This window comes from Rhinichthys klamathensis, unplaced genomic scaffold (genome assembly GCF_029890125.1).
Source record: "Rhinichthys klamathensis goyatoka isolate OS25496 unplaced genomic scaffold, OSU_Roscu_1.1 h1tg000531l_1, whole genome shotgun sequence".
In the NCBI taxonomy this organism is placed as follows: domain Eukaryota; kingdom Metazoa; phylum Chordata; class Actinopteri; order Cypriniformes; family Leuciscidae; genus Rhinichthys; species Rhinichthys klamathensis.
Genome location: NW_026607007.1, coordinates 333,625 through 357,832, shown reverse-complemented (window position 1 = coordinate 357,832; position 24,208 = coordinate 333,625). Strand labels below are relative to the sequence as shown.

The following is a 24,208-nucleotide window of genomic DNA, read 5'->3' as shown; positions in this document are numbered from 1 at the left end:
GGCTCGCCAGGCTCCGGAGGGCGTTCCCAGACTCCTCGCCCTGCCGGCCCCGCCTCTGCACCTCGCCCTGCCGGCCCCGCCTCTGCGCCTCGCCCTGCCTGCGCCGCCTCTGCGCCTCGCCCTGCCGGCCCCGCCTCTGCGCCTCGCCCTGCCGGCCCCGCCTCTGCGCCTCGCCCTGCCGGCCCCGCCTCTGCGCCTCGCCCTGCCGGCCCCGCCTCTGCGCCTCGCCCTGCCTGCGCCCTTCAAGCTCCGGGAGGGCTTTCCTGAACCCGTGGATTTCCCCAAGTATTTTTTGGGGGGGGGCCAAGGGTCCGGTGAGGAGACCATAAGGGCCTCTCCACCATGGCCACCCGAGGAGGCTTCACCTCCATGGCCGCCATCTCGTCCTGCTCCGCCCTGGCCTTCGCCTCGTCCGGCTCCGCCCTGGCCCTGGCCTTCGCCTCGTCCGGCTCCGCCCTGGCCTTCGCCTCGTCCGGCTCCGCCCTGGCCACCGGCCCAGTCTGGTCCGCCCACGCTCTGCGGCCCAGGCCCGCCTTGCCTAGGTCCTGGTCCCGTTCCCCTGCACGGGCCTGGCCCTCCATCCCTCCCCCAAGACCGCCTGTGCTTCACCGCCCTCCTGAACTTTTTTGGGGTTTTTTTTTGTTTGGGCGTCAGGAGCCGCCCTTAAGGGGGGGGTTATGTCATAATGTCATGTTTAGTGGTTCCCTGTCTTGTCATTAGTTTTTCCAGGTGTTCTGATTTTCCCACGCCCCCTTGTTATCCTGTTAGCTCGTTTGTTCTTGATTATTTAAGCCCTGTGTTTCTGCCCTGTCTTTGTGAGTTGTTATATATGTTTCAGGATTAACGTGAGTGTTGGTCGTTCTTGTTCCACGTTCTGAGTCTCTGTTTGAGTTCTAGTTTGTTTAAATAAAGCGTGTAAACTGCGTTTGGATCCAGCCTCCTATCTTCCTTCACCGCACCTCGTTACAGATAGATAGATTGGTTAGAAAGAAAGAAAGATTAGTTAGAAAAAAAGAAAGATAGATTAGTTAGAAAGAAAGATAGATAGATTTGTTAGAATGAAAGAAAGATAGATTAGTTAGAAAGAAAGATAGATAGATTAGTTAGAAAGAAAGAACGATAGATTAGTTAGAAAGAAAGATGGATAGATTAGTTAGAAAGAAAGATAGATTAGTAAGAAAGAAAGAAAGATTAGTTAGAAAGAAAGATAGATTAGTTAGAAAGAAAGAAAGATAAGTTAGAAAGAAAGATAGATTAGTTAGAAAGAAAGAAAGATTAGTTAGAAAGAAAGATAGATTAGTTAGAAAGAAAGATAGATTAGTTAGAAAGAAAGATAGATTAGTTAGAAAGAAAGAGATTAGTTAGAAATAAAAAAGAAAGATAAGTTAGAAAGAAAGATAGATTAGTTAGAAAGAAAGAAAGAAAGATTAGTTAGAAAGAAAGAAAGATTAGTTAGAAAGAAAGATAGATTAGTTAGAAAGTTAGAAAGAAAGATAGATTAGTTAGAAGAAAGAAAGATTAGTTAGAAAGAAAGATAGATTAGTTACAAAGAAAGAAAGATTAGTTAGAAAGAAAGATAGATTAGTTAGAAAGAAAGAAAGATTAGTTAGAAAGAAAGATAGATTAGTTAGAAAGTTAGAAAGAAAGATAGATTAGTTAGAAGAAAGAAAGATTAGTTAGAAAGAAAGATAGATTAGTTAGAAAGAAAGATAGATTAGTTAGAAAGAAAGAAAGGTTAGTTAGAAAGAAAGATAGATTAGTTAGAAAGAAAGATAGATAGATTAGTTAGAAAGAAAGAACGATAGATTAGTTAGAAAGAAAGATGGATAGATTAGTTAGAAAAAAAGATAGATTAGTAAGAAAGAAAGAAAGATTAGTTAGAAAGAAAGATAGATTAGTTAGAAAGAAAGAAAGATAAGTTAGAAAGAAAGATAGATTAGTTAGAAAGAAAGAAAGATTAGTTAGAAAGAAAGATAGATTAGTTAGAAAGAAAGATAGATTAGTTAGAAAGAAAGATAGATTAGTTAGAAAGAAAGAGATTAGTTAGAAATAAAAAAGAAAGATAAGTTAGAAAGAAAGATAGATTAGTTAGAAAGAAAGAAAGAAAGATTAGTTAGAAAGAAAGAAAGATTAGTTAGAAAGAAAGATAGATTAGTTAGAAAGTTAGAAAGAAAGATAGATTAGTTAGAAGAAAGAAAGATTAGTTAGAAAGAAAGATAGATTAGTTACAAAGAAAGAAAGATTAGTTAGAAAGAAAGATAGATTAGTTAGAAAGAAAGAAAGATTAGTTAGAAAGAAAGATAGATTAGTTAGAAAGTTAGAAAGAAAGATAGATTAGTTAGAAGAAAGAAAGATTAGTTAGAAAGAAAGATAGATTAGTTAGAAAGAAAGATAGATTAGTTAGAAAGAAAGAAAGGTTAGTTAGAAAGAAAGATAGATTAGTTAGAAAGAAAGAAAGATTAGTTAGAAGAAAGAAAGATTAGTTAGAAAGAAAGAAAGATTAGTTAGAAAGAATGAAAGATTAGTTAGAAGAAAGAAAGATTAGTTAGAAAGAAAGAAAGATTAGTTAGAAAGAATGAAAGATTAGTTAGAAAGAATGAAAGATTAGTTAAAAAGAGAGATAGATAGATAGATAGATAGATAGATAGATAGATAGATAGATAGATAGATAGATAGATAGATAGATAGATAGTGTTACGCACCCTTAGACAAAAGGTCTTTAAAGGGGCAACATTGAGGTCGTGACCAGAAGATGGTGTATTTAAGGTGGCAAGAGACGACACAACAAAGTATTATGAAAGAAAATAAAGTACGGTTTATTGTACTTGAAGTGTAAATGCAAAAGATGGACAATAATAATAATGATGATAAATATATTTGTGGACACCAAGAAAATAAACAAAATATAAACAGATTGAGAGTTCAAAAAAATAAACAACCCAAGAGAATAAGGACATAAATAGTGACGCCAAATAAAAGAAAGAAACAAAACAAACTCCGACTATCTAGTCCCAACCTCTTACTAACTAATAACAAAAAGAAAAGAAAAGACAGTAATCTTCAGCGCCTAAGCGCCCTCTCTAGCTGTTCTAACTAATAACAAAACATCCATGGGTGGCGTTCACTTCCCTACCTGGGGTTTGTATACATCGAGTTTGCTAAGTGTTGCTTTGTGTACGTCACGTGACATATTACCTGTCCGAATTTCTCTTGGTAACCTCAAAACACGCCATCATGGCAGAACACATTACTCTTAGCAATCTCAGAACACGCCGTCATGGCAAAACACATTACACTTGGTAATCTCAAAACACGCCGTCATGGCAGAACACATTACACTTGGTAATCTCAAAACACGCCGTCATGGCAAAACACATTACACTTGGTAATCTCAAAACACGCCGTCATGGCAGAAAGAAAAAACAACAGGACAATATCTGTAACGGAAAATAAACACAAAGGCGGCAAGCAAAGCGACAGAAAAGAAAGCAAGCCGACATGCGTTCCTCTCCCGCTTCCCTTTAAACTCGAGTGTTGAACTTGATAGGCGGCGGGAAGGAGATGACGTCACGATGTAATGATGATTGACATCTCTCCCAGCCAACAGCAGATGAGTGAGGACGCACACCTAAGAAGGTGATAGCAGAGAAAGAGAAACCAAAAGAAAACACATACGCGGAACCACAGGGACGTAACACTCCCACCCTTAAGAGCAAACCTGTTTGTGAAAAACAAGTTAAAACAGACAATATTTTTACACTCTCGAAAGAGCGTCAGCCAAAACATTATCAACACCCTTTTTGTGCTTGATCTCCAAATTATAATTCTGGAGTACTAGAGCCCAGCGCATCAAACGCTGGTTTTGATTGTACATCCTGGATAAAAACACTAGAGGGTTATGATCGGTGAAGACTGTGATAGGAAGACTACTGGAACCGAGGTAAACTTCGAAATGCTGGAGAGCAAGCAAGAGAGCAAGTGCTTCTTTTTCAATGGTAGAATAGTTAAGCTGATGTTTATTAAACTTACGGGAATAATAACTCACAGGATGATCTATACCATGGGTATCCTCCTGAAGAAGAACAGCTCCTGCTCCAACAGCACTGGCATCGACCTCAAGCTTGAAAGTATGCGTACAATCAGGTGCAACGAGAACAGGTGCATTACATAAAAGCATTTTGACACAATCAAAAGCATTCTGACACTCCACAGACCATTTAAAAAGTTTAGATGGACTAAGCAACGAGGTGAGAGGAGTAACAACGGTTGAGAAGTTTTTACAGAAACTGCGGTAATAACCAGCCATACCTAGAAATCTTCGCAACTGTCGTCGAGTGGTAGGGACTGGAAAATCTGCAATAGCGGTAACCTTAGCCTCCACTGGTCGTACCTGGCCTTGTCCAACCTCTTTACCCAGATAAGTGACAGTCGCTCGACCAAACTCACACTTTGCCAAGTTGAGAGTTAAGTTAGCTGCACGTAGACGTTCGAACACAGTTCTCAACAAGCACACATGTTCCTTCCAAGTCACTGAATATAAAACTAAATCATCAAGATACGCATTGCAATTCGGTACATCAGCTAAGACGATATTTACAAGACGCTGAAAGGTGGCTGGAGCGTTTCTGAGTCCGAAAGCCATCGCTGTGTATTGGAGGAACTTGTCTGGTGTTACAAATGCTGAGATATCTGACGCTTGTGGAGTAAGTGGTACCTGCCAGTACCCTTTCAGCATATCCAGCTTTGTAACAAAGCGAGCAGACCCAAGATTATCAATACAGTCTTCCATTCGCGGTAACGGATAACTGTCTGGCACCGTTACGGCGTTCACTTTACGGAAATCCGTACAAAATCTATACGTGCCGTCAGGTTTAGGAACGAGAAGACACGGAGAACTCCAGGGACTGCAACTAGGCCTGGCTAAATTATTCTCAAGCAGATAATTCACTTCTTGACGCATAACAGATTTCTTGACTGCATTTATGCGATAAGCATGTTGCTTAATAGGACGAGCATCATTTACAACAATATCATGTTGTAAAACATTTGTTTGTTTAGGAACATCACTAAACAGACAGTTAAAATCAGATATTATTTTAACAATGTCAGTTCTCTGGTCAGGAGTTAAATGATTCAGATACGAGTGAAGATCTTTTAAAATCTCGGAATTAGCTAACCTTGCACACTGCTGAGGAGCATTGCGAAGCACGACCCCATCCTCGTCAGCCCCCGAGATATCAACAGGTTTTAACAGATCCACGGCTAATGCGACAGATGAGACAGCGGGCCCTGCAGTCTCCTCTGAAGTTTTCACCTCAGGCATCTCCCTGTCATGGTAAGCTTTTAGCATGTTTATGTGACAAACTCGGGTTTGACGTTTTCTGTCAGGTGTGTAAAGCACATAGTCAGTTTCACTCATTTTCTGTTTCACCACATAAGGACCAAAGAAACGGGCGGACAAAGATGATCCTGGAACAGGTAAAAGCACCAACACTTTATCACCGGCTGAAAACGAACGCGCAACTGCTCTCTGATCATACTTGCGCTTCATGCTTTTCTGAGCATTTCCTAGAGATTCTTTAGCTAGTGACCAAGCAGTATGCAAACGATCTCGAAACTTACTCACATAATCCAGTACATTCGTGTGAGGACTTGAAACAGTGGTCAAAATGTGTTCTTTAAAAACTTTCAAAGGTCCTCTCATCTGATGTCCGAATACAAGTTCGGCTGGACTGAAACCAAGAGATTCTTGTACAGTCTCTCTTACCGCGAATAATACTAAGGGAACCCCCTCATCCCAGTCTTTAGCAGTGTCCATGCAGTACTTCTTAAGCATCGACTTAAGTGTCTGGTGAAAGCGTTCAAGTGCGCCCTGGCTTTGTGGATGGTACGCACTTGAAACTCGGTGAGAAATTTCTAAAGACTCCAGCACTTGTTTAAAAAGTCTTGATAAAAAATTTGTGCCCTGATCGCTTTGTACTATTTTCGGAAGACCGAAAGTGGAAAAGAACTTCACTAATGCTTTGACAATAACGGGTGCGGTGATTTTTCTCAGTGGAATTGCCTCTGGAAACCTAGTAGACATGCACATTATGGTAAACAAAAACTGGTTACCCGATTTTGTTTTAGGCAACGGCCCAACACAGTCTATGAGCACATGCTCGAACGGCTCCCCGATTGCTGGTATGGGAAACAGTGGAGCAGGACGAATCACCTGGTTCGGCTTCCCAACAGTTTGACATGTGTGACAAGTACGACAGTACTGAGCAACATCCTTCTTCAAGCCTGGCCAAAAGAAGTGCTGTAAAATCCTATCATACGTTTTCGTAATTCCTAAGTGACCGGCAAGCTGATGATCATGCGCTAAACATAACACATGCTGACGATAAGGAGAAGGAATGACCACCTGATACACAACATTCCAATCTGAATCGTTTGTGCTAGAACACCACTTTCTCATCAATAACTCATTCTCAAGAAAATAAGCAACTTTCTGATTTTTAGCTACCTCAAGAGAGACAGCAGAATTAAAAGCAGTAATGAGAGATTTATCTTCTTTCTGTGCAGAAATAATTTTCTCTCGTGACACGGACATTTTCAATTCTGGTGCGTCAGACACATTTTCTCTCATTTTCTCTGACTGTGATTTATCTATTTTTGATGACGTAACAGTGCACAATGATTCGTCACCAGCAAGAAGAGGGATAAAAACAGAGTCAGACAAATCCACCATATCACCCACTTTACGCGACTGAGCGCGAGTGACAGCGCATGCGGGAAAAACTTCAGGGTAAGTATGTGACACATCATCTGATTGACTACACACATCTGGTTTTGCAACAACTTCTAACACAGGCAAGATTTTTCCTCCAGCTAGATCATTTCCAAGGATAAAATCAACGCCCTGAACAGGAAGAGAAGGACGTACCGCCACTCTTACAAATCCCGTACATAACTCACTCTGTAAATGTATACGATGTAATGGCACAGTTATACAACTCATGTCAATGCCCTGAACTATCACACTTGAGCCACAGAAAGTGTCCTCAGACAATGGTAATCTATCTGCCACAATAAAAGATTGCATTGCACCGGTGTCTCTGAGCATTCTTATTTCTTTCTGGTCGTCACGATTTCCGTTTAAAGAAATTAACCCTTTCAAGATAAAAGGTTGATAACTGTCATCAATTTTCCTCACATTAGGCACACTAACAGTCGGCTTAACAGTTTTCACAAACCCTACGCTTTTAGGCTGCTGCTTGCGTTTTAACGTCAAACAATCTGCGATCACATGTCCTTGTTTGTGACAATAAAAACATTCTCGATCCTCTCTATCACGAGGTGGACTGTTTTTAGAACGAAACGTTTGGGTTTGCACAGGAGCAGGCTGTGACCTCTCTGAACGTGCAAGTGAAAAAACATTTTTGTGGGTTAAAACAAATTCATCCGCTAACACGGCTGCGTGAGACAACGAAGTTACCTTCTGTTCATTTAGATAGACCACAACACGATCAGGCAAACACCCTTTGAACTCTTCGAGCAGTACAAGTTCTCTTAACTCATTAAAGTCACTCACTTTGCTAGCTGTGCACCACTTGTCAAATAAAATTCCTTTGTCTCTTGCAAATTCCACGAATGTCTGTGCCGAATTTTTTTTATGCCCTCGAAACTTCTGCCGATAAGCCTCTGGGACTAACTCATAAGCACGAAGTATCGAAGCTTTCATAAAGTCATATTTTAAACTTTCTTCTAGAGATAAAGTAGAACAAACCTCTTGAGCTTTTCCAATCAATTTACACTGTAATAACAGAGACCAGACGTCTTTAGGCCAATGAAGAGAAGTAGCTATGCGTTCAAATGCAGTGAAATAAGAATCCACCTCTGATTCTCTGAACTGAGGAACTAAGACAATGTGCTTACTTATGTCAAATCTTACCTGGGATGAATCAGACCGCGGAGGAACATCAGAGACCGGACCTGGATTCAACTGCGCAGCCGAACTGGCAGTGATCTGCATCGCGTCCAGATCGAGCTGTCGCAGCTTTACCTGAGTCTCAGCCTCAATTTCAAGCCTGCGTACTTCCAAACGCAGATTTATCTCAGCTTGACGTGCCTCGGCTTTCTCCTGCGCCTCATATTGTAAACGGGCTAAGCGGACTTTCAGTCGCGCGCCGTCTCTCGAATCAACAGAACTGGGAGAGAATGGATCAAACGGTGGCAAGCCGGCCTTAGCCTCGGCTCTCACCTCCGCCTCAGCATCAGCTCTACCGCTCCGCTTATCCTCATCATCCACAAAACTGCGATGTGCCACTGCAACGTCACTCACACCAACACCTCCGCTAGCCTCCTCATCACCCACGGCATTTGACATAGGAAGAACATTGATCTCTTTTAAACGTTGTATCAACTTACTTTTTATCTCACTCTTAAGAGCTTGTCTACTCACAACAACCTGATAGTGATCAGCTATCAGCACTAAATCTTGCTTCTTACATGAACTAATCTGTTCAAAAGACGGGTTGGCAATGAACTTCTGCAAGCTAAACATTTCCATGATGCACAACCAGCAAACGAGTACAAAAATACTACTCTGCATGAATATGCCGCCAAACTAACGTAACGTCACTCACCACTAGCATACACACATACAACTGATCACAACTAAATTAACTTGGGATTAAAGATCCCGGACGAGCCCCCATTAAATGTTACGCACCCTTAGACAAAAGGTCTTTAAAGGGGCAACATTGAGGTCGTGACCAGAAGATGGTGTATTTAAGGTGGCAAGAGACGACACAACAAAGTATTATGAAAGAAAATAAAGTACGGTTTATTGTACTTGAAGTGTAAATGCAAAAGATGGACAATAATAATAATGATGATAAATATATTTGTGGACACCAAGAAAATAAACAAAATATAAACAGATTGAGAGTTCAAAAAAATAAACAACCCAAGAGAATAAGGACATAAATAGTGACGCCAAATAAAAGAAAGAAACAAAACAAACTCCGACTATCTAGTCCCAACCTCTTACTAACTAATAACAAAAAGAAAAGAAAAGACAGTAATCTTCAGCGCCTAAGCGCCCTCTCTAGCTGTTCTAACTAATAACAAAACATCCATGGGTGGCGTTCACTTCCCTACCTGGGGTTTGTATACATCGAGTTTGCTAAGTGTTGCTTTGTGTACGTCACGTGACATATTACCTGTCCGAATTTCTCTTGGTAACCTCAAAACACGCCATCATGGCAGAACACATTACTCTTAGCAATCTCAGAACACGCCGTCATGGCAAAACACATTACACTTGGTAATCTCAAAACACGCCGTCATGGCAGAACACATTACACTTGGTAATCTCAAAACACGCCGTCATGGCAAAACACATTACACTTGGTAATCTCAAAACACGCCGTCATGGCAGAAAGAAAAAACAACAGGACAATATCTGTAACGGAAAATAAACACAAAGGCGGCAAGCAAAGCGACAGAAAAGAAAGCAAGCCGACATGCGTTCCTCTCCCGCTTCCCTTTAAACTCGAGTGTTGAACTTGATAGGCGGCGGGAAGGAGATGACGTCACGATGTAATGATGATTGACATCTCTCCCAGCCAACAGCAGATGAGTGAGGACGCACACCTAAGAAGGTGATAGCAGAGAAAGAGAAACCAAAAGAAAACACATACGCGGAACCACAGGGACGTAACAATAGATAGAATAGATAGATAGATAGATAGATAGATAAGTTCATTAGTACATATAGAATGGCAGTTTGGCAGTTTGATTGAGTCTAGGGCTTCAAGGTGTTTAGATTTGAATTTTTGAATTTTTGGCAGTTGGTCAGTTTGAAAATCTGAACATTCCGCAATGTTAAGTCAATGGGACTTTTTTCCGACTTTGATCGTCATTTTTAGGAAAACCGTAAGTCCGATCAGTTAGAAAAGATATAGCAACTCGAGTCAGAACAGTTTGAGTGTCCGTGCCGAGTTTGGAGTATGTGGAGTTAAAGCTCTAGGAGGAGTTAGATATAGAAATTTTTAGTCTCAGAAAAAGAATAATAACTAGAATGTACATTTCCAGAAGAAAATGTGAAGTGGTGCTTGCAGTGGCAAAACTCGCCGCTCGGTTGCTAGCGTGCGGTTAGCTAGTTTTTACCAAGATGCTAGCATGATTAGCAGTTTGCTTACATCATGCTAGCATGATTAACATGTTGTTAGCATTATGCTAGCATTATTAGCATGTTCCTAGCATGATTAGCATGTTGCTAGCATGATGTTACCATGATTAGCATTTTGCTAGCATGTTGCTAGCATGATGCTAGCATGATTAGCATGTTTATAGCATGTTGCTAGCATGATTAGCATGTTGCTAGCATGATGATTAGCATGTTGCTAGCATGATGCTAGCATGATTAGCATTTTGCTAGCATGTTGCTAGCATGATTAGCATGTTGCTAGCATGATGCTAGCATGATTAGCATGTTGTTAGCATCATGCTAGCATGATTAGCATGTTGTTAGCATCATGCTACCAACATACTAGCATGATCAGCATGTTGTTAGCATTATGCTAACATGATTAGCATGTTTACTAGCATGATGTTAGCATGATTAGCATTTTGCTAGCATGATGATTAGCATGTTGGTAGCATGATTAGCATGATGCTAGCATGATTAGCATTTTGCTAGCATGTTGCTAGCATGATTAGCATGTTGTTAGCATCATGCTAGCATGATTAGCATGTTGTTAGCATCATGCTAGCATGATTAGCATGTTGTTAGCATCATGCTACCAACATGCTAGCATGATTAGCATGTTGCTAGCATGATGCTAGCAAAAATAAGCATGTTGCAAACATGTTTTAGGTAGATGCTAGCATGATTAGCATATTGCTAGCATGATGCTAGCATGTTGCTAGCATGATGCTAGCATGTTGCTAGCATGATGCTAGCATGGTTGCTAAGGTGTTACTAGGTGGTTGCTAGGGTATTATGGGTGGTTGCTAGGGCGTTGCTAGGCGGTTGCTAGGGTTTTTGGCTGGTTGCTATGGTGTTGCTAGGCGGTTGCTAGGGTGTTCTTGGTGGTTGCTAGGGTGTTGCTAGGCGGTTGCTAGGGTGTTCTGAGTGGTTGCTAGGGTGTTGCTAGGCGGTTGCTAGGGTATTCTGGGTGGTTGCTAGGGTGTTGATAGGGTGTTCTGGGTGGTTGCTAGGGTGTTGCTAGGCGGTTGCTAGGGTGTTCTGAGTGGTTGCTATGGTGTTGCTAGGGTATTCTGGGTGGTTGCTAGGGTGTTGTTAGGTGGTTGCTAGGGTATTCTGGGTGGTTGCTATGGTGTTGCTAGGCGGTTGCTAGGGTGTTTTGGGTGGTTGCTAGGGTGTTTTAGGTGGTTGCTATGGTATTCTGGATGGTTGCTATGGTGTTACTAGGTGGTTGGTAGTGTTCACATTTGGTTACTATAGAGTTTTTATAATGTTCATGGCATGATTTAGCACTTAGCTAATCAATATTAGCATGTAGCTATTCACAGCTAGCATGTTTAGCATGTTGAAAGTCCTGTGTGCTAGCATGAGTCAAAAGACCCAACCCCCATCTCTATACGATGTTCTGATGCAGAGATGTAGGTCTTGCAAAATGGTTGCTAGGGTACTCTGTTTGGTTGCTAGGGAGTGGCTTGGCAGCTGCCAATGATGAAACTCCAAAGGCTGCTTGTCAGTATGAATGATATAAACCAACCCCCATCTCTATACGATGTTCTGATATAGAGATGTAGGTCTTGCAAAATGGTTGCTAGGGTACTCTGTTTGGTTGCTAGGGAGTGGCTTGGCAGCTGCCAATCATGAAACTCCAAAGGCTGCTTGTCAGTATGAATGATATAAACCAACTCCCATGCCTCTGTGACATTCAGAATGGACGATATTCCTCTTTGGATTTTTGTTGCTAAGGTGCTCGACAATGGTTGCTAGGGCGTGGCCAGTAAGTGTTGAGGTGATTCAGGATTGGCTGTTTGCTGCCCCGAGTCAAACGAGCCCACCCTCATGTTTCTATGACAATTCAGTCCAGAGATATCCCTTCGATCTCTTTCAATGGAAGTCTATGGGAGTTGTTGCTAAGGTGCTCTAAATGGTTGCTAGGGCGTGGCTTGATAGCTTCACAATGATCCTGAGAGACTGATTGGTTGTCTGAGTAAAATGAGCCCGCCCTCTTGTCTCTATGACACTGTGATCCAGAGTTATGTTCAATACAAAAGCGGTTTCTATGGTGTAGGACGGCCCATTTCATGGGCCGTCCTACACCATAGTAAGTCAATGGGGCAACTTTGGGCCCCTCCTGCCCCTCAGGGGTGCAACTTTTACCCCATTGTGTGGTATGTTCTTACAGAGCCTGTCAGCCTCTTCAAATGTGGCAAATTTCACGTTTCTGCGACATCCTCGTTCCGAGCTACGGCTCGTCAAAGTTTGACGCAATGTTAAGTCTATGGGATTTTTTTGGGCCGTTTTTCGCCCCTGGGGCGAACATCGTACCCCCGATCTCTTAGAAAAGTCATAGCACACCATTCCCGAACAGGCCGCACGTTTTGACACCTCATTCATGGGTCTGTGACAAAAACTGCGGGAGGAGTAGCGCGTCAAAAAGTGGCCAGAAGAAGAATAAGAAGAAGAAGAAGAAGAAGAATAACTAGAAAAAAAGTTTGATGAGACAAACTTTAAGTTGGCTTGAGAAAGCCAGACCAGAGAGTTTGAAGGAGTTTAAAGTAGTTTGAAGTCAGATAAATGGATTAGTTAGAAAAGAAAAGAAAGATTAGTTAGTTAGACAGGAAGATTGGTTTCACTAAAAGAAAGATTAGTTAGAAAGAAAGATTAGTTAGAAAGAAAGAAAGATTAGTTAGAAAGAAAGAAATATTAGTTAGAAAGAAAGATAGAGATTAGTTAGAAAGAAAGAAAGATTAGTTAGAAAGAAAGAAAGATTAGTTAGAAAGAAAGATTAGTTAGAAAGAAAGAAATATTAGTTAGAAAGAAAGATTAGTTAGAAAGAAAGATAGAGATTAGTTAGAAAGATAGATAGAATAGTTAGAAAGATATATTAGTTAGAAAGAAAGATAGATAGATTGGTTAGAAAGAAAGAAAGATTAGTTAGAAAGAAATAAAGATAGATTAGTCAGAAAGAAAAAAGATAGATTAGTTAGAAAGAAAGATAGATAGATAGATAGATTAGTTAGAAAGAAAGATAGATAGATAGATTAGTTAGAAAGAAAGATAGATTGATTAGTTAGAAAGAAAGATAGATTGATTAGTTAGAAAGAAAGAAAGATAGATTAGTTAGAATGAAAGAAAGAGATTAGTTAGAAAGAAAGAAAGAAAGAAAGGATGATAGATTTGTTAGTTAGAAAGAAAGAGATTAGTTAGAAAGAAAGGAGGGTAGATTTGTTAGTTAGAAAGAAAGATAGATTAGTCAGAAAGAAAGAAAGATAGATTAGTTAGAAAGAAAGATAGATAGATTAGTTAGAAAGAAAGAAAGATAGATTAGTTAGAATGAAAGAAAGAGATTAGTTAGAAAGAAAGAAAGAAAGAAAGGAGGATAGATTTGTTAGTTAGAAAGAAAGAGATTAGTTAGAAAGAAAGAAAGGAGGATAGATTTGTTAGTTAGAAAGAAATAGATTAGTCAGAAAGAAAGAAAGATAGATTAGTTAGAAATAAATAAAGATAGATTAGTTAGAAATAAATAAAGATAGATTAGTTAGAAAGAAAGAAAGAAAGAAAGAAAGAAAGAAAGAAAGAAAGATAGATTAGTTAGAAAGAAAGAAAGAAAGATTAGTCAGAAAAAGAAAGATAGATTAGTTAGAAAGAAAAATAGATTGATTAGTTAGAAAGAAAAAAGATAGATTAGTTAGAAAGAAAGAAAGAAGAAAGATTAGAAAGAAAGAAAGAAAGAAGAAAGAAAGAAAGAAAGAAAGAAGAAAGAAAGAGTAGTTAGAAAGAAAGAAAGAAAGAAAGAAAGAAAGAAGATTAGTTAGAAAGAAAGAAAGAAAGATTAGTTAGAAAGAAAGAAAGAAAGAAAGAAAGATTAGTTAGAAAGAAAGAAAGAAAGAAAGAAGAAAGAAAGAAAGAAAGAAAGAAAGAAAGAAAGAAAGAAAGAAAGAAAGAAAGAAAGAAAGAAAGAAAGAAAGAAAGAAGGATGGATTAGTTAGAAAGAAAGATAGATTAGAAAGAAAGAAAGAAAGAAAGAAAGAAAGAAAGAAAGAAAGAAAGAAAGAAAGAAGAAATATTAGTTAGAAAGAAAGAAAGAAAGAAAGAAAGAAAGAAAGAAAGAAAGAAAGAAGAAAGATTAGTTAGAAAGAAAGAAAGAAAGAAAGAAAGAAAGATAGATTAGTTAGAAAGAAAGAAAGAAAGATTAGTCAGAAAAAGAAAGATAGATTAGTTAGAAAGAAAAATAGATTGATTAGTTAGAAAGAAAAAAGATAGATTAGTTAGAAAGAAAGAAAGAAGAAAGATTAGAAAGAAAGAAAGAAAGAAGAAAGAAAGAAAGAAAGAAAGAAGAAAGAAAGAGTAGTTAGAAAGAAAGAAAGAAAGAAAGAAAGAAAGAAGATTAGTTAGAAAGAAAGAAAGAAAGATTAGTTAGAAAGAAAGAAAGAAAGAAAGATTAGTTAGAAAGAAAGAAAGAAAGAAAGAAGAAAGAAAGAAAGAAAGAAAGAAAGAAAGAAAGAAAGAAAGAAAGAAAGAAAGAAAGAAAGAAAGAAAGAAGGATGGATTAGTTAGAAAGAAAGATAGATTAGAAAGAAAGAAAGAAAGAAAGAAAGAAAGAAAGAAAGAAAGAAAGAAAGAAAGAAAGAAGAAATATTAGTTAGAAAGAAAGAAAGAAAGAAAGAAAGAAAGAAAGAAAGAAAGAAAGAAGAAAGATTAGTTAGAAAGAAAGAAAGAAAGTAAGTAAGAAAGAAAGAAAGAAAGAAAGAAAGAAAGAAAGAAGAAATATTAGTTAGAAAGAAAGAAAGAAAGAAAGAAAGAAAGAAAGAAAGAAAGAAAGAAAGAAGAAAGATTAGTTAGAAAGAAAGAAAGAAAGAAAGAAAGAAAGAAAGAAAGAAAGAAAGAAAGAAGAAAGATTAGTTAGAAAGAGAGAAAGAAAGAAAGAAAGAAAGAAAGAAAGAAAGATTAGTTAGAAAGAAAGAAAGAAGAAAGAAAGAAAGAAAGAAAGAAAGAAAGAAAGAAAGAAAGAAAGAAAGAAAGAAAGAAAGAAGAAAGAAAGATTAGTTAGAAAGAAGGAAAGAAAGAAAGATTAGTTAGAAAGAAGAAAGATTAGTTAGAAAGAAAGAAAGAAAGACAGAAAGAAAGAAAGAAAGAAAGAAAGATTAGTTAGAAAGAAAGAAAGAAGAAAGATTGGTTAGAAAGAAAGAAAGAAAGAAAGAAGAAAGATTAGTTAGAAAGAAAGAAAGAAAGAAAGAAGAAAGATTAGTTAGAAAGAAAGAAAGAAAGAAAGAAAGAAAGAAAGAAAGAAAGAAAGAAAGAAAGAAAGAAAGAAAGAAGAAAGAAAGAAAGAAAGAAAGAAGAAAGATTAGTTAGAAAGAAAGAAAGAAAGAAAGAAAGAAAGAAAGAAAGAAAGAAAGAAGAAAGATTAGTTAGAAAGAAAGAAAGAAAGAAGAAAGATTAGTTAGACAGAAAGAAAGAAAGATTAGTTAGAAAGAAAGAAAGAAAGAAAGAAAGATTAGTTAGAAAGAAAGAAAGAAAGAAAGAAAGAAAGAAAGAAAGAAAGAAAGAAAGAAAGAAAGAAAGAAAGAAAGAAAGAAAGAAAGAAGAAAGATTAGTTAGAAAGAAAGAAGAAAGATTAGTTAGAAAGAAAGAAAGAAGAAAGAAAGAAAGAAAGAAAGAAAGAAAGAAAGAAAGAAAGAAAGAGAGAAAGAAAGAAAGAAGAAAGATTAGTTAGAAAGAAAGAAAGAAAGAAAGAAAGAAAGAAAGAAAGAAAGAAAGAAAGAAAGAAAGAAAGAAGAAAGAAAGATTAGTTAGAAAGAAGGAAAGAAAGAAAGATTAGTTAGAAAGAAGAAAGATTAGTTAGAAAGAAAGAAAGAAAGAAGAAAGATTAGTTAGAAAGAAAGAAAAAAAGAAAGAAAGAAAGAAAGAAGAAAGATTAGTTAGAAAGAAAGAAAGAAAGATTAGTTAGAAAGAAAGAAAGAAAGAAAGAAAGATTAGTTAGAAAGAAAGAAAGAAAGAAAGAAAGAAAGAAAGAAAGAAAGAAAGAAAGAAAGAAAGAAAGAAAGAAAGAAAGAAGAAAGATTAGTTAGAAAGAAAGAAGAAAGATTAGTTAGAAAGAAAGAAGAAAGATTAGTTAGAAAGAAAGAAAGAAAGAAAGAGAGAAAGAAAGAAAGAAGAAAGATTAGTTAGAAAGAAAGAAAGAAAGAAAGAAAGAAAGAAAGAAAGAAAGAAAGAAAGAAAGAAAGAAAGAAAGAAAGAAAGAAAGAAAGAAAGAAAGAAAGAAAGAAAGAAAGATTAGTTAGAAAGAAGGAAAGAAAGAAAGATTAGTTAGAAAGAAGAAAGATTAGTTAGAAAGAAAGAAAGAAAGAAGAAAGATTAGTTAGAAAGAAAGAAAAAAAGAAAGAAAGAAAGAAAGAAGAAAGATTAGTTAGAAAGAAAGAAAGAAAGATTAGTTAGAAAGAAAGAAAGAAAGAAAGAAAGAAAGAAAGAAAGAAAGAAAGAAAGAAAGAAAGAAAGAAAGAAAGAAAGAAGAAAGATTAGTTAGAAAGAAAGAAGAAAGATTAGTTAGAAAGAAAGAAAGAAGAAAGAAAGAAAGAAAGAAAGAAAGAAAGAAAGAAAGAAAGAAAGAAAGAAAGAAAGAAGAAAGATTAGTTAGAAAGAAAGAAGAAAGATTAGTTAGAAAGAAAGAAAGAAGAAAGATTAGTTAGAAAGAAAGAAAGAAAGAAAGAAAGAAAGAAAGAAAGAAAGAAAGAAAGAAAGAAAGAAAGAAAGAAAGAAAGAAAGAAAGAAAGAAGAAAGATTAGTTAGAAAGAAAGAAAGAAAGAAGAAAGATTAGTTAGAAAGAAAGAAGAAAGATTAGTTAGAAAGAAAGAAAGAACGCAAGAAAGAAAGAAGAAAGATTAGTTAGAAAGAAAGAAAGAAAGAAAGAAAGAAAGAAAGAAAGAAAGAAAGAAAGAAAGAAAGAAAGAAGAAAGATTAGTAAGAAAGAAAGAAGAAAGATTAGTAAGAAAGAAAGAAAGAAGAAAGATTAGTTAGAAAGAAAGAAAGAAAGAAAGATTAGTTAGAAAGAAAGATTAGTTAGAAAGAAAGAAAGAAAGAAAGAAAGAAAGAAGAAAGATTAGTTAAAAAGAAAGAAAGAAAGAAGAAAGATTAGTTAGAAAGAAAGAAAAAAAGAAAGAAAGAAAGAAAGAAGAAAGATTAGTTAGAAAGAAAGAAAGAAAGAAAGAAAGAAAGAAAGAAAGAAAGAAAGAAAGAAAGAAAGAAAGAAAGAAAGAAGAAAGATTAGTTAGAAAGAAAGAAGAAAGATTAGTTAGAAAGAAAGAAAGAAAGAAAGAAAGAAAGAAAGAAAGAAAGAAAGAAAGAAAGAAAGAAGAAAGATTAGTTAGAAAGAAAGAAAGAAGAAAGATTAGTTAGAAAGAAAGAAGAAAGATTAGTTAGAAAGAAAGAAAGAACGCAAGAAAGAAAGAAGAAAGATTAGTTAGAAAGAAAGAAAGAAAGAAAGAAAGAAAGAAAGAAAGAAGAAAGATTAGTTAGAAAGAAGGAAAGAAAGAAAGAAAGAAAGAAGAAAGATTAGTTAGAAAGAAAGAAAGAAAGAAGAAAGATTAGTTAGAAAGAAAGAAGAAAGATTAGTAAGAAAGAAAGAAGAAAGATTAGTAAGAAAGAAAGAAAGAAGAAAGATTAGTTAGAAAGAAAGAAAGAAAGAAAGAAAGAAAGAAAGAAGAAAGAAAGAAGAAAGATTAGTTAGAAAGAAAGAAAGAAAGAAAGATTAGTTAGAAAGAAAGAAAGAAAGATTAGTTAGAAAGAAGATAGATTAGTTAGAAAGAAAGAAAGAAGAAAGATTAGTTAGAAAGAAAGAAAGAAAGATTAGTTAGAAAGAAAGATAGATAGATAGATTAGTTGGAGAGAAAAAAGATAGATTAGTTAGAGAGAAAGATAGATCAGAAAGTTTGAAAGAAAGAAAGATAGATTAGTGAGAAAGAAAGAAAGATAGATTAGTTAGAAAGAAAGATAGATTCGTTAGAAAGAAAGAACGATAGATTAGTTAGAAAGAAAGATAGATTAGTTAGAAAAAAACAAAGATAGATTAGTTAGAAAGAAAGATAGATAGATTAGTTAGAAAGAAAGATAGATTAGTTAGAAAGAAAGAACGATAGATTAGTTAGAAAGAAAGATAGATTAGTTAGAAAGAAAGATAGATTAGTTAGAAAGAAAGATAGATTAGTTAGAAAGAAAGAAAGAAAGAAAGATTAGTTAGAAAGAAAGATAGATAGATTAGTTAGAAAGATAGATAGATAGATAGATAGATAGATAGATAGATAGATAAGTTCATTAGTACATATAGAATGGTAGTTTAATTGAGTCTAGGGCTTCAGGGAGTTTAGATTTGAGTTGTGTTGTACACTACTGGGCCACCGTAGTCTTGGCTCAATTTGAACATGTTCGAATGAAAGTCAATGGGATTTTTATGGTTTTTAATATTAATTTTTAAGAAATCTGAAAGTCAAATCAGTCTGAAAAGATATAGCACACTAAGTCAGAACAGTCTGAAGGTCTGACCCGAGTTTGGAGTTTGTAGAGTTAAAGCTCTAGGAGGAGTAGCAGTCAGAAAATTTTGGGTCAGAAGAATAAGAATAACTAGAATGTACATTTCCAGAAGAAAATGTGAAGTGGTGCTTGCAGTGGCAAAACTCGCCGCTCGGTTGCTAGGGTGCGGTGACCTAGTTTTTACCAAGATGCTAGCATGATTAGCATTTTGCTAGTATCATGCTAGCATGATTAGCATGTTGTTAGCATTATGCTAGCATTATTAGCATGTTGCTAGCATGATTAGCATGTTGCTAGCATCATGCTAGCATGATTAGCATGATGCTAGCATGATTAGCATTTTGCTAGCATGTTGCTAGCATGATGCTAGCATGATTAGCATGTTGTTAGCATGTTGCTAGCATGATGCTGGCATGATTAGCATGTTGCTACCAACATGCTAGCATGATTAGCATGTTGCTAACATGATGCTAGCAAAAATAAGCATGTTGCAAACATGTTTTAGCTAGATGCTAGCATGATTAGCATATTGCTAGCATCATGCTAGCACGTTTAGCATGTTGCTAGCATGGTTGCTAAGGTGTTACTAGGTGGTTGCTAGGGTATTATGGGTGGTTGCTAGGGCGTTGCTAGGCGGTTGCTAGGGTGTTCTGGGTGGTTGCTATGGTGTTGCTAGGCGGTTGCTAGGGTATTCTGGGTGGTTGCTAGGGTGTTTTGGGTGGTTGCTAGGTGGTTGCTAGGGTGTTTTGGGTGGTTGCTAGGGCGTTGCTAGGTGGTTGCTAGGGTGTTCTGGGGGGTTGCTATGCGGTTGCTAGGGCGTTGCTAGGCGGTTGCTAAGGTAATGTGGTTGGTTGCTAGGGCGTTGCTAGGTGGTTGCTATGGTGTCCTGGGTGGTTGCTAGGCGGTTGCTAGGGTGTTCTGGTGGTTGCTAGGGCATTGCTAGGCAGTTGCTAGGGTGTTGCTAGGGTGATCTGGGTGGTTGCTATGGTGTTACTAGGTGGTTGGTAGTTGTCAAAGATGGTTACTGTTGAGTTTGTAGCATTTTATTGGCATGATTTAGCACTTAGCTAATCAATATTAGCATGTAGCTATTCACTGCTAGCATGTGTAGGATGTAGCAAGTCCTGTTTGCTAGCATGAGTCAAAAGAGCCAACCCCCATCTCTATACGATGTTCTGATACAGAGATATAGGTCTTGCAAAACGGTTGCTAGGGTACTCTGTTTGGTTGCTAGGGAGTGGCTTGGCAGCTGCCAATCATGAAGGTCCAAAGTGAATGTGAATGTATAAACCAACCCCCATCTCTATACGATGTTTTAAAGCAGACATATAGGTCTTGCAAAATGGTTGCTAGGGTACTCTGTTTGGTTGCTAGGGAGTGGCTTGGCAGCTGCCAATCATGAAGCTCCAAAGGCTGCTTGTCAGTATAAATGATATAAACCAACTCCCATGCCTCTGTGACATTCAGAATGGAAGATATCCCTGTTTGGATTTTGGTTGCTAAGGTGCTCGACAATGGTTGCTAGGGCGTGGCCAGTAAGTGTTGAGGTGATTCAGGATTGGCTGTTTGCTGGCCCGAGTGAAACGAGCCCACCCTCATGTTTCTATGACACTTATATCCTGAGATATCCCTTTGATCTGTTTCAATGGAAGTCTATGGAACTTGTTGCTAAGGAGCTCTAAATGGTTGCTAGGGCGTGGCTTGATAGCTTCACAATGATCCTGAGAGACTGATTGGCTGTCTGAGTAAAATGAGCCCGCCCCTTTGTCTCTATGACACTGTGATCCAGAGTTATGTTCAATACAAAATCCCTATGCAATTTACCATAGTAGGAAAAACACATGCATTTCATGGGCCGTCCTACACCATAGTAAGTCAATGGGGCAACTTTGGGCCCCTCCTGCCCCTCAGGGGTGCAACTTTTACCCCATTGTGTGGTATGTTCTTACAGAGCCTGTCAGCCTCTTCAAATGTGGCAAATTTCACGTTTCTGCGACATCCTCGTTCCGAGCTACGACTCGTCAAAGTTTTTCGCAATGTTAAGTCTATGGGATTTTTTTGGGCCGTTTTTCGCCCCTGGGGCGACCATCGTACCCCCGATCTCTTAGAAAAGTCATAGCACACCATTCCCGAACAGGCCGCACGTTTTGACACCTCATTTGACACCTTTCACAAGCCAACTTAATTATAATGTCTCCTTGCTATATTTGAAACATTCATAATCATTACTTTTGCCGGTTCCTTGTGACAGCTTTTGCGTTATTGGCAGCGTCACCCTCTGGTTACATCAGCACCGAAAACATCGGGATTTTTTTAGACAATCGCACAACCCATTCGATATTCTATAATTAAATCAATAAATCAAATATTCAGGATTTAACACAGAGTAACAGCTCACTACCAGTGACAAAAGACACTGTAACAGTCTGTCACAGGCAATTCTAGTTTCATTTTTCATCAATTAATTTCTTAAATTATCCATTGACTATGTTCTGGCCCGCCATCTAGTGTCAAAAATATTTTTTGGCCCGATGCCAACTTTACTTGCCGACCCCTGTTCTAGGTATTATCAACTGGCCGGAATTTTGAGATCGCAATAGACGTGAAGGACTATAATGCGTTAAGAGCTCGCTCAAGTACTGCGGAGCTAAACCATTTAGTGCTTTGTAAGTAATCAACAATATTTTAAAATTAATACAATGTTTAATAGGCAGCCAATGCAGTGTTGACAGAACCGGGCTAATATGGTCATACTTCCTGGTTCTGGTAAGAACTCGAGCTGCTGCGTTTTGGACCAGCTGTAGTTTGTTTATTAAGCGTGCAGGGCAACCACCCAGTAGAGCATTACAATAATCTAGTCTTGATGTCATGAACTAATTGTTCCATATTTGTCAATGAGAGCATATGTCGTAATTTGGATATATTTTTAAGATGGAAAAATGCGGTTTTACAGATACTAGACACGTGACTTTCAAATGAAAGATTGGTATCAAAGAGCACACACACACACACACACACACACACACACACACAGACACAGGTTCCTAACTCAGTGGCTGTAAGTGGGTTAGGAATAGGATTTCAAGTGATTTTGAAAAAATGGACAAAAAAGAGAATCACATACCCCACCTTTAATTTTGTGAATTGGTAAGTTTCGTCAAACACACCATATCTAGGTTAAAATCTGAAATCATAGATCTATGATCAGCCCATACAGCCCCAACAGCTCCCGGGCCCCAAGCAGAAGCAGGACCCCACACAGCCCCAACAGCTCCCGGGCCCCCAAGCAGGACCCAGGCCCCCAACAGCTCCCGGGCCCCAAGCAGCTCCCGGGCCCCAAGCAGCACCCGGGCCCCAAGCAGCACCCGGGCCCCAAGCAGCACCCGGGCCCCAAGCAGCACCCGGGCCCCAAGCAGCTCCCGGGCCCCACACAGCTCCCGGCCCCCAACAGCTCCCGGGCCCCCAAGCAGGACCCGGGCCCCCAACCGCTCCTGGACCCTAGCAGCTTTTCATAAAGCAAGGTTATTATTATCATTAAGAATATTAATTTCATTCAGCAGAGTCTTTTATACTCAGAAACAGGATGTTTGTTCATCCTGTGATATGATTCATCTTCTGCTGTGCAAATTATTCACTTGTTTCTGTTTCAATTTAATTTTCAGATGGAGAAGGAATAAGGAAGGAATAAATATATTTGATAAAATCTGTTTATACTATTATTATTTTTTTATTTTTTTATTTTTAATAATTTGTGCTTTGAAGCACCAAATGATGGTAATAGAAAAATATATATTGGTTCCTTCAGCAAATTCACAAAGCACACCCAGATGTCCATAAATGTCCACAAATGCCAACATTTGTCCATCGCACAACTGGCCGCTCCCCGAACATAAGTAGAGTGAACAAAAATAATGTCCAGAGAGACGTATAAACATATAAAAGAGGGCTAAATCGCCATGGGTTATGCCAATCTGTGCTTCAACCATAAAATATTAAAACAGAGGGCAAATTTGCCATGTGCTGTGTCCAATTTTGGAAAGAACGAGGGTAGGTTTAGTGCAGACGTGAGAGGGACATAAATACGACACACCAACGTCTATATCAGGGGTCGGCAAGTAAGGTTGGCATCGGGCCAAAAAAATTTTTTTACACTAGATGGCGGGCCAGAACATAGTCAATGGATAATTTAAGAAATTAATTGATGAAAAATGCAACTAGAATGTTAGTGAGCTGTTACTCTGTGTTAAATACTGTAGTAGGACAGTCAGTGTGGCAGTGTCCGGGTTTTATACTGGATACATTAATAAAGCAGTAGGGTTGAGTCACGATTTTCGAATATTCGATTTGTTGATTTAATTATAGAATATCGAACAGGTCGTGGGATTATTGTCTAAAAAAATTCCCATGTTTTCGGTGCTGATTCGGTGGTGACGCCGTGTTCATGTAAACCAGAGGGTGACGCTGCCAATAACGCAAAAGCTGTCACAAGGAACCGGCAAAAGTAATGATTATGAATGTTTCAAATATAGCAAGGAGACATTTTAATTGTTTATAAGTGTCTTGTGTCGGCTCAGTCGGCTGCAATAGTGACCGCAGTAGTTAACGCGCCTATAGAGAGAAATGCACATTTGGATTACATAAGCAGAGAGTAGTCGGTTTCTTTTCGTTTTGAATTGTTTCGTTTAAAATTAGACATTTTTAAGCTTTCTATATATTTCTGGTGTCTGTAAGGCAGCTTAAACGCTGAGTTTCGGTTAATTTATGAGACGAGCTCCAGTTCACGAGCAATGCAATCTCGCCGGCGCCTCCATGTCCGATTATATTGTCTGCTATATTTGGTTTTATTAAATACAAGCAATTGGTTGATAAAACATTGATTAAAAATAAGATACAAATGATACAAAACGAAATTAAATTTTTAGATAGGCTTTCTACAAAACAAAACTTAATGAAGTGGTCAAAATCATGTCTGACCCACATGTCTCCCGATATATTGCGGCATCTTGCAACACATCCTGCCTTGCTAAAACACACATGTGGGAGATGCGGAATGGATAAAAATAACTAAAAAAATAAAAGAGGACTTGAATAAGCCCATTAATGGCATTTTTGAGTCATGCTCTTAACGAACTATGTTTTATTTCCTCTTTCCATATTGTGCATAAATGTGTATCATTTTAATTAGCTTGTTACACAATGGAGTCTAACTTATTGTAATAATTATTTGACGTAGACTACTTTTAAACTTAGAATTATTCCTTGGCATCCTCGCATAGCCTACTAAACTGCATAGCTACTTTTTTTACGCTATTACGTCGTGTTAACATTTAAGCTGGTGAGAGAAAATGGCACTATCAAAGAGTCTAAAAAGGGAAGTTGACAGCGAAAATAGTTATACAAAGAATAATAAAAAGACAACTATGGGTTCATCCTACCTAGTTTTGTAAATGCAAAGCCGGTGTGTCTTATCTGCAACGACAACCCGAT

At 37.8% G+C, this 24,208-nt stretch overlaps 2 long non-coding RNA genes across 5 annotated transcripts; both read left to right on the top strand.

Annotated features, from left to right (window-relative positions):
* The first annotated feature begins 1,003 nt into the window (after positions 1–1,003).
* On the top strand, positions 1,004–18,881 carry LOC130073361 (uncharacterized). 4 transcript variants are annotated; one of them, XR_008804332.1, is made up of 3 exons: positions 1,004–1,173; positions 1,756–1,834; positions 18,306–18,881. It is a non-coding gene; the product is annotated as an uncharacterized LOC130073361 (long non-coding RNA). The 4 variants fall into 4 exon arrangements; XR_008804333.1 differs by lacking the exon at positions 18,306–18,881 and having other exon boundaries at positions 1,806–1,852; XR_008804331.1 differs by lacking the exon at positions 18,306–18,881 and having other exon boundaries at positions 1,781–1,852.
* LOC130073362 (uncharacterized) lies at positions 6,648–7,091 on the top strand. The gene is made up of 2 exons (XR_008804334.1): positions 6,648–6,790; positions 6,878–7,091. It is a non-coding gene; the product is annotated as an uncharacterized LOC130073362 (long non-coding RNA).
* Positions 18,882–24,208: the final 5,327 nt, after the last annotated feature.